The sequence below is a fragment of the Oryzias latipes genome (genome assembly GCF_053564925.1).
Source record: "Oryzias latipes strain Hd-rR chromosome 1 unlocalized genomic scaffold, Olatipes_Hd-rR_3.1 chr1_Y".
NCBI lineage: Eukaryota > Metazoa > Chordata > Actinopteri > Beloniformes > Adrianichthyidae > Oryzias > Oryzias latipes.
This window is the reverse complement of record NW_027616335.1, coordinates 3,539,330-3,547,652: the sequence shown is the minus strand read 5'-3', so window position 1 is coordinate 3,547,652 and position 8,323 is coordinate 3,539,330. Positions and strand designations below refer to the sequence as shown.

The window sequence follows — 8,323 nt, the reverse complement described above, 5'->3', positions numbered from 1 at the left end:
TTTAACTTATAATTGGAATTGAACCATGTGAACTGAATTATACCTGGATTAAGGTGTCTCCATGTGTCAGTTAAGCCTTGACCGTCGCAGAAATTGTTAAATGTTCCATTAGGGTTACTAGAATCAAAATTAGAGGGAAATCTGTCCAACTAGTCATATTGCACTAGATTCAAGTCCCCTCCCACAATGATATTATTAGATGAATATGCTAATCTGAGTTGGTCCAACTGTGATGAAATTTGCTCCAATAAATTTTTATTCTCTTTGATGTTATTGTAGCCATATATGTTAATCAAGATGAATTTCAAATTATCAATATCTATTATGATGATCAGCCAGTGACCGTGTTCATCTGCTATATGGGAAACAATTTTGCCTTGGAAGTTTTTGAGAAGTATAGCGACCCCTGCCGATCTGGAATTGCCATGGCTAGCGATTTAACACATTGGTGTGGCTGATTCCAGCTAATGACGACACAAAAGGGGGCGGGGGAGTCGGAGCCAAGTAAGTATATACTTCTGAAAGACTGTTATCCGGTAAATTGACGCACAGCGTCTGGCTTCACCGTTGGAGGATTTAACGAAATTCTGCAACTTACTGGAAGGTATTCCTTTTGACCGGAAAGTCAGACGAATTCTGAACCGGTAAATACCTTTTATTACCTTTCAAACTGTCAATGTTGTAGTTAGTTCATTTCTCATGTTATGTTTTTTGTTACAATAATATGTAGAAGTTAATTTGTAGAAGTTTTTAGAAGACAAAACTTTCTAAGTTTTTTGCTCTTAAATTTTTTTTTTTTTTTTGCTTTTAAAAAATGTTTTTGCTTTCAAAAACGTTTTGTTTGCAAACACATTTTTTTATGCGTGCGTTGTGTCAAATCTCGCTTTTGTCTTCTCTTTGATTTTGCTGACTGCTTTGAGCGCGACTTAGCGTGATATGACTGCCACTGGCATCGCCAAAAAGAAAATCGCAAGCGTTGTGTGTCATCTCACTTTTTTCTATCTTTGCTGAGTTAAGTTTCGGTTTGACGTGACCAAGCTGCCATCAAACAGCTGCTGATTGGTCCAGATTCTAACCAATTAAGTGTGTCTGTCTCATATTCACACTTTTATTTCCGACTCAGATGTGGTCCATAGAAAAAAGATACAAATACAGTATACCAGTGACGTGCAGTCAGGAGAGGCAGGTGAGGCTGTGCCTCACCTGTCATTATGGGAAGAAAAGAGAAAAAATAAATTCAATTATTATATTTAATCAGTAATTTGTGCATTGCAGTCATTTTCCATTTAAATGTACCATTTTTGGGTGTTTTTTCTTTTTAAAATAGCTGAATTTCCACATTTGCCATTCAGATACTAAGTGACGTGCGATGAGGCACCAGCCCGCTGAGCCTCACCTTGGATTGCGCAATACCTATGCAGTCAGACGGTACTGCTGTCTCTCTGTATGTCGGTTCAATCACTTGTACTGTATGAGCTGAGTTTATATAATTTAGCAGATGTATATGATGTACAGTGTTTGTTTTTATAAATAACTGTATGTGAGGGACGTGTTTCTTGTGCTGAGCGCTAAACGCCGGCAAAAAAGCCGCTGGGTGAGGCCAGACATTCTCGTGCCTCATGTTAGGGGGCGCCGGTGAGCCCTGAGATTATGACGCTAAAAAATACTAGAAGAAGTGATAGCAAGCGGCAAGTCATTTTCTTCAGAAGGAGCGGCGTATGGACTTTATTTACAAGTAAAGGTAAGAGGATAATAACGTTTGTGCTTTTTTCTATGCTGCAGTTTGTATATGAAAAAAAACACGTTGAAATGATATTTTAAACAAAACACGTTAACTGTTGTCAATTAAATGGTGAATAAGTTACTCAGTATGGTTCATATGTTTGTAAATCTGACTGATGACGTCAGTGCCTCACCAGCCATTAACCTCACCGCACGTCACTGCAGTATACATAATAAAAAGTAAAAAGATATAAATTAAAATGAGTATAATCGCTCTATCCAGTGTTTCCTTAAGGCAGAAGTGTAGCGGCATGAGCTTCTTTTGGGATCAGTCAGAGACATGATAATTGAGTTCTTAGATTTGTCCAGGCGTTCCATGAGGCTGTATGTAAGCTTACGCAGTAGAGCTTCACAGGTGGGGATGTGAGCATCCACAAACAGCTGACTGGCTCTGTACCACCTGGGCACCTGTAGCAGAAGCCTAAAAGCATCATCATAGGCCACTAAGAATTTGCGGAATGTCCCACGTCCATAGTTCCACCAAAGAGGAGCTGTATACAGAGGAGTGCAGTAAGCTCTGAACAGCGAACACTTCACTTGAAGAGAACATGCACTGAATTTTCTCATCAGCATGTTTGCCTGAGCATAGAGTTTACAGTACTGTCTCTGAATGTCTCTATCATCCCTCCAATCATCATTAATGAAATGTCTAAGATATTTGATAGATGAGGTCTGTTCCAGAGTCGTTCCACAAAGCTTAAAAACAGGAAAGTTTACATTTCTGTCGTCTTTGGTCCTTACAATCATTACTTTGCTTTTAGAGGGATTGTATTTTATATCAAAATCTCTGCCATAGTCAGAACAAACTTTTAAAAGTGTTTGTAACCCAGCACTGTAGGGGCTAAAAATGACAAGGTCATCAGCATACATGAGATGATTAAAGGTTTGACAGTACTCCGAGGCAGACATGGACTTTGGACTTTGTGTCGGTTCTGTTCGTACGGGGTTCTGCCATTTTCAAACATTCTGACCCGTTTCTCTCAGAGTAAAACCCAGGAGCAGCAAAGCAGCTAAAATCAAACAGAGTTTAGTATTTATTCATGTCAGTGTAGAGACCAACGTGATTTAAAATGTCTGCAGCAGAAAAAAACATGTCCAAACTCTGACTCCGTCCAGCAGGGAAGCAACACTTTTTAACATTTGTATCTGAACTATTGTTTTATTTTAGTCAAAAATTGTTGAAATATTAAGAGAAAATAGCATTTTTTATGACTAATATTTTTTTTAACTTTGGACAAACGCTCACAAGTTCTAAAACATAAATGATAATAAAGGTAAAAAAATGCCTCTTCTTGTTATATACATTGAGTTTACTGTGGTGAGCCATCATTCTTTTTCTTATTATTGCTGTTCATCTGATCCCAAACACATGTGCAGCATTAAATAATATGTGCTTTGAATCTTTTATTGTTTTGTTTTTAACAAACAGACCTTAAAGAAAATCACACTTTACACTAATAATTTGCTCTGCAGGATTCACAGATCACACAGACCTGTTGATTTAATGTCAGCAGATAAACTTTACAGTTTCAGGAGATCCTCAGCCATAAAAAGAAAGTATGAATTATTGTTAAAAATGTATAAAAAAATAAATACGTCTTCATCCAAAAATCCAAAAATGAGGGTAAAAAGAGCTGGTTCAGCCTCTGAGCCTCGGCAGTTAGATTCATATGGCAAGGTGATTGGTTAGAATACGGTCCAATCAGCAGCTGTTTCACAGCTTTGAGCGATGCCAGTGGCATCGCTAAGTCTCACTCAAAGTAGTCAGCAAAATCAAAGATAGGACAAAAGCGAGATTTGACACAAAGCACGCAAAAAAATCTGTTTTGCAAACACAAAAACGTTTTTGAAAGCAAAAAAAAGTTTTTGACAGCAAAAAAAGCAGTTTTTGAAAGCAAAAAAAGCTATTTTTGAGCAAAAAACGTAGAAAGTTTTGTGTTCAACTTAGAAAGTTTTTTGTGCAACGTGGTGCCAGAAATATCACTCCATAGAAGATGCGCAAATGACCGCGGTCAAGTGAGCCGACATCTGCGGAAGTGCGGTCTCGCTAGCCGTCACTGACTTTTTGCATGCGCGTTTACATCATAGTTTACGCCAGCGAGCTGAAAAGACGGTATTATTATTATTATTATTATTATTATTAGGCTCTTCATTAAATAAATACGCCATTGTGAAAAACAGCAACATGAAATAAAACAAAGCTACTTTGGAAAATATTGATTTTGAAATGCAAGGTTCTAAAAGAAGACGTAAGATTATAATAATATTCCACATAAATAAAATGAATACTTTAAAATGCTGTTTTTAAATAATGAAGAGGTTTTTAAAGCACAATGAAATATATTGAATAATGTAATGGCTAATTTAAAATCTGTGTGCAGGTTTTTCACCATCTTTTTATATATTTACTATTTTTTATATATTTACTTTTCTCCATAGAGAAAAGTTTATTTAGACAGTGAGGAGTTTTACTGCCATAAAACGGGTAATAATTCTCCATGGATTTCACCGATCATGGATCATTTTTATAACATAACTCCTGCCATAAGTTATGGAGTCCTATACTGTTCATAATTAAATAAATAAATAAATATTTAATTTAATAAATAAATATGACCTCATGCAAATACACAATCAACCAATAAATCTCTTATAAATATATAAAAAGATCCTGAAATTGTGAAAAACCTGCACACTGATTTAAAATTAGCCATTATATTATTCAATATATTTCATTTTGCTTTAAAAAACCTGTTCATTATTTTAAAACAGCATTTTAAAATGTTCATTTTATTCATGTGGAATATTATTATAATTCTACGTCTTTTTTCAGAACCTTGGATTTCAAAATCAATATTTTCCAAAGTGTCTTTGTTTTTATTTCATGTTGCTGTTTTTCACAATGGCGTATTTATTTCATGAAGAGCTTTTTCAGGAGAATGAGTCTGTCTGTCAGTAAAATCAGACAAGGCGGAGACACAATTGGCCACTCCTTTACTCAGACATGAGCAGCAGCACCCTAAATACATCGATCGAAGATGCTTCAGCAAATGTGACGGCGCAATGCACACCCTTCAACACTAGGGGGAGTATGCACCTCAACACACCCACAGCGTTACCAGAAATTGGGAATCTTTTGTTCTAAATTTGCGGATAAAAGTTGCTTTGGGTGAGTGTGCATAATTCAGGTGATTTTGTGGTCAGTTCGGTAATTTTCATCTTCTCATGAACATCTAGTAGTGGCCTGCTTAGGCTGGGTGGTTGTTGGAGTTCCACAAAACTTCTATGAACTGGAGTTCCATGAAGGGAACATGCCGCGTGTGGGATGGGTAACCAGCTAATGTTTTTAGCCTGGTAGCCACATGGAGAGGTTGCCTGTGCTTATCTCAGTAAAAATGCATGGATGCACAATGCACATGGAGTGTTAAAAGATCAGGTTTATTTATTCTGTTTCACATGATAACATTAGCCGCGGTTACATGGGCAGAATATCTTGATCGGATCAATGGTCGGGTTAAAATGTACCCGTGCACATTGAGATCAGAAAACCTTTTTCCGATTAGAACAATCGTTCCCATGGCTCACACTTTCGGTCGGAATGAATTATTTGGGCATGCGCAGTAGTGTAAAATCACCCGGATGCGGAAATAGGTCCCGTTGTAAACAAACCGCTGCCACAGACATACAGCATGTGAAGCAGCTCCGTAATACGAGACGATCTTCCAAACGTGCTTTTATTAATGTTATAAATATTATGAAGTGCCTGTTCGCTCATTCTTATATTTAAACTGTGTGGTCAGTGCTTTTTTTTGGAAGAATTAAGCTGGAAGAAAGCTTAGGACAGGCTAACACGGGCTACTATCATTAGCCTTGATGGACACAGAATCCAGGACCGTGCGAGAAACGCAGCAATCTGCATCTTGGCTGCACGTAAATGTGTGAGAATAACAGCAGCCTTTATTTTGTCGGGACACAACTGGAAAGACAAATCCACGTTGTTTAAACAGTTTCTAAGGACTGAGCGACATTTATTTCTGCTCTGAAAAGTTCACACAGACCGCCCCAAAGCCACTCTGTGAGCTAGCGGCCCGAGCTCTGTTCGAACACGGTTCCTCCTGAGTCCTGCAGCCGCTAACCCAGAGCGGCGGGACGGCTCACAGTCTGAATTCTCCCACACATAACAAAACAACATAACGCACACGTAACAAAGCATACACCCCCCCCATACAAAATTATTAATCCAGCTGCTCTGCTCACTCGGGTGCCAGTGGTCCGAGTGAGCGTCGGGGGGCACGAAGTGCTCCTCCTCCGAATCTCCCCCGTGAGGGGTGAAAGGGAGGGGAGATCCAGTGGGGCGAGAGCGGAGCGGCGCTTTTCACAGGGCGTCTGCAGAGCATTCAGTCGGTCCCATATGAACTCCAAAGCTTTCTCTCAGCGAAACACCGTCTATGCATGACGTAACCCAGAGCAGCAGTGACACACGATCGGAATGACCGTTTACATGCTCCACGATCAGATAAACAATCGGTATAACCCACCTATCTCGATCGGAAAGAAATTCTGATCCGAATAAGTCTGATCGGGGGCAGAGTTTTCCGAACGGCGCGTTTACATGACACATTTTCTTTCCGATCAGGCGTTCATTCCGATTACTTTTGCCCATGTAAACGCGGCTAATGTTTCCATGTTTGAGTTCATGAGATCATCCCAGAGAGTCTCTGCTTCAGGTCCTGCAGTAAAACTGCGTCTTAAATCATGTGTAAATCAGAGCGCCCAGGCAGCGCGAGTGTGTGTGAGCGCAAGTTAAGGGTCTGTTGCCCTGTTCCCCGGACAAGTAATAGCAAAAAAATGTTTCCTCCAAAGTACAGAGCCTGATTCTTGGAGTAAGCCCTGGGTGCAGAATTGTTCAATCAATCCCGGATCTCCGCTGCATTTTCCGACCACGGTCAGAAACGTCATTGCAGGAGAGGTTCAACATTTTCCCCGAGGGGGAAAAATAAATCCAGAGGACCTGATCATAATCATTGTCTCATTGAAAATAGAAAAATATCATAAGGTACAGGAGGCACGAGCTGGCTTGTTCCGCTTTGCACAGCTGCCTGGTCTAACTCTGTCGGTCCGTCAGCTCGCCTCCTGCGAGCCAACATAAGGCACAATGTGAGCTCTGAGTAAATGGCATGAGAATGAGGAGTGTTTCAATGGGGGACACCAAGATGTGGACCACTGGAGCTCCTCTGTGGTTTGGTCCACACAAACCCTCAAACTACAAAAACAGAGTTGTTCATGTTTGCATCTTCTGCAGCAGACAGATAGTTTGACTCTATTTGATCCTCTAATATAAGCAAAGCCGAGCAGATATCGCTGAAATATGTCAACTCTCTGACTGGCACACCGCTGAGCGGGTATCGAGGAATATGAGTCGATTCCCATGGATGAGCCAATGAGCGTTTAGATCCCACCCACTTTCACTGATTGACAGATAGACTCATTCTCCTGAAAAAGCTTTTCATGAAATAAATCAGTCATTGTGAAAAACAGCAACATTAAATAAAAAAAGCTACTTTGGAAAATATTGATTTTGAAATCCGAGCTTCTGAAAAAAGACATAATTATAATAATATTCCACATGATTAAAAATTAATATTTTAAAATGCTGTTTTAAAATAATGAGCAGATTTTTAAAGCAAAATGAAATATATTGAACAATATAATGGCTAATTTAAAATCAGTGTACAGGTTTTTCACAATTTCATGATTTTTTTATATATTTATGAGAGATTTATTAGTTGATTGTGTATTTGCATGAGGCCATATTTAATTGATTAAATATTTATTTATTTAATTATGAAAAGTATAGGACTCCATAATAAATGAGGGAACTCACTGTACTGGTTAAAAGGTAATGCAGAAATATATGGAGTACTATACTGTTCATAATTAAATAAATAAATATTTAATTAAATAAATAAATATGAACTCATGCAAATACACAATCAACCAACAAATCTCTTATAAATATATAAAAAGATCACGAAATTGCAAAAAACATGCACACAGATTTTAAATTAGCCATTATATTATTCAATATATTTCATTTTGCTTGAAAAACCTGTTCATTATTTTAAAACAGCATTTTAAAATATTTATTTTATTCATGTGGAATATTATTATAATTCTACGTCTTTTTTCAGAACCTTGGATTTCAAAATCAATATTTTCCAAAGTAGCTTTGTTTTTATTTCGTGTTGCTGTTTTTCACAATGACTTATTTATGTCATGAAGAGCTTTTTCAGGAGACTAAGTCTGTCTGTCAGTCAAACCAGACAAGGCGGAGACACTTTTGTGATTGGCTACTCCTTTACTCAGACATGAGCAGCAGCACCCTGACTACATCGATCGAAGATGCGTCACCAAATGTGACGGCGCAATACACACTCCTCCATGCTAGGAGGAGTATGCGCCTCAACACATTCCACAAAACTTCTATGAACTGGAGTCCCATGAAGGCAACATGCCGCATGTGGGAGGAGCTACCAGCTAA

General features: G+C 38.5%; 1 protein-coding gene across 2 annotated transcripts in view; it reads left to right on the top strand.

The window, feature by feature from the left end:
• The first annotated feature begins 490 nt into the window (after positions 1–490).
• LOC101155006 (doublesex- and mab-3-related transcription factor 1Y) overlaps positions 491–8,323 on the top strand; it is a 39,430-nt gene continuing 31,597 nt past the window's right edge. For both annotated transcript variants that reach the window (XM_078943253.1, XM_078943252.1), the window contains exon 1: positions 491–644. The gene's annotated coding sequence lies outside the window, so the exon portion shown is untranslated. The remainder of the gene's footprint in view (positions 645–8,323) is intronic.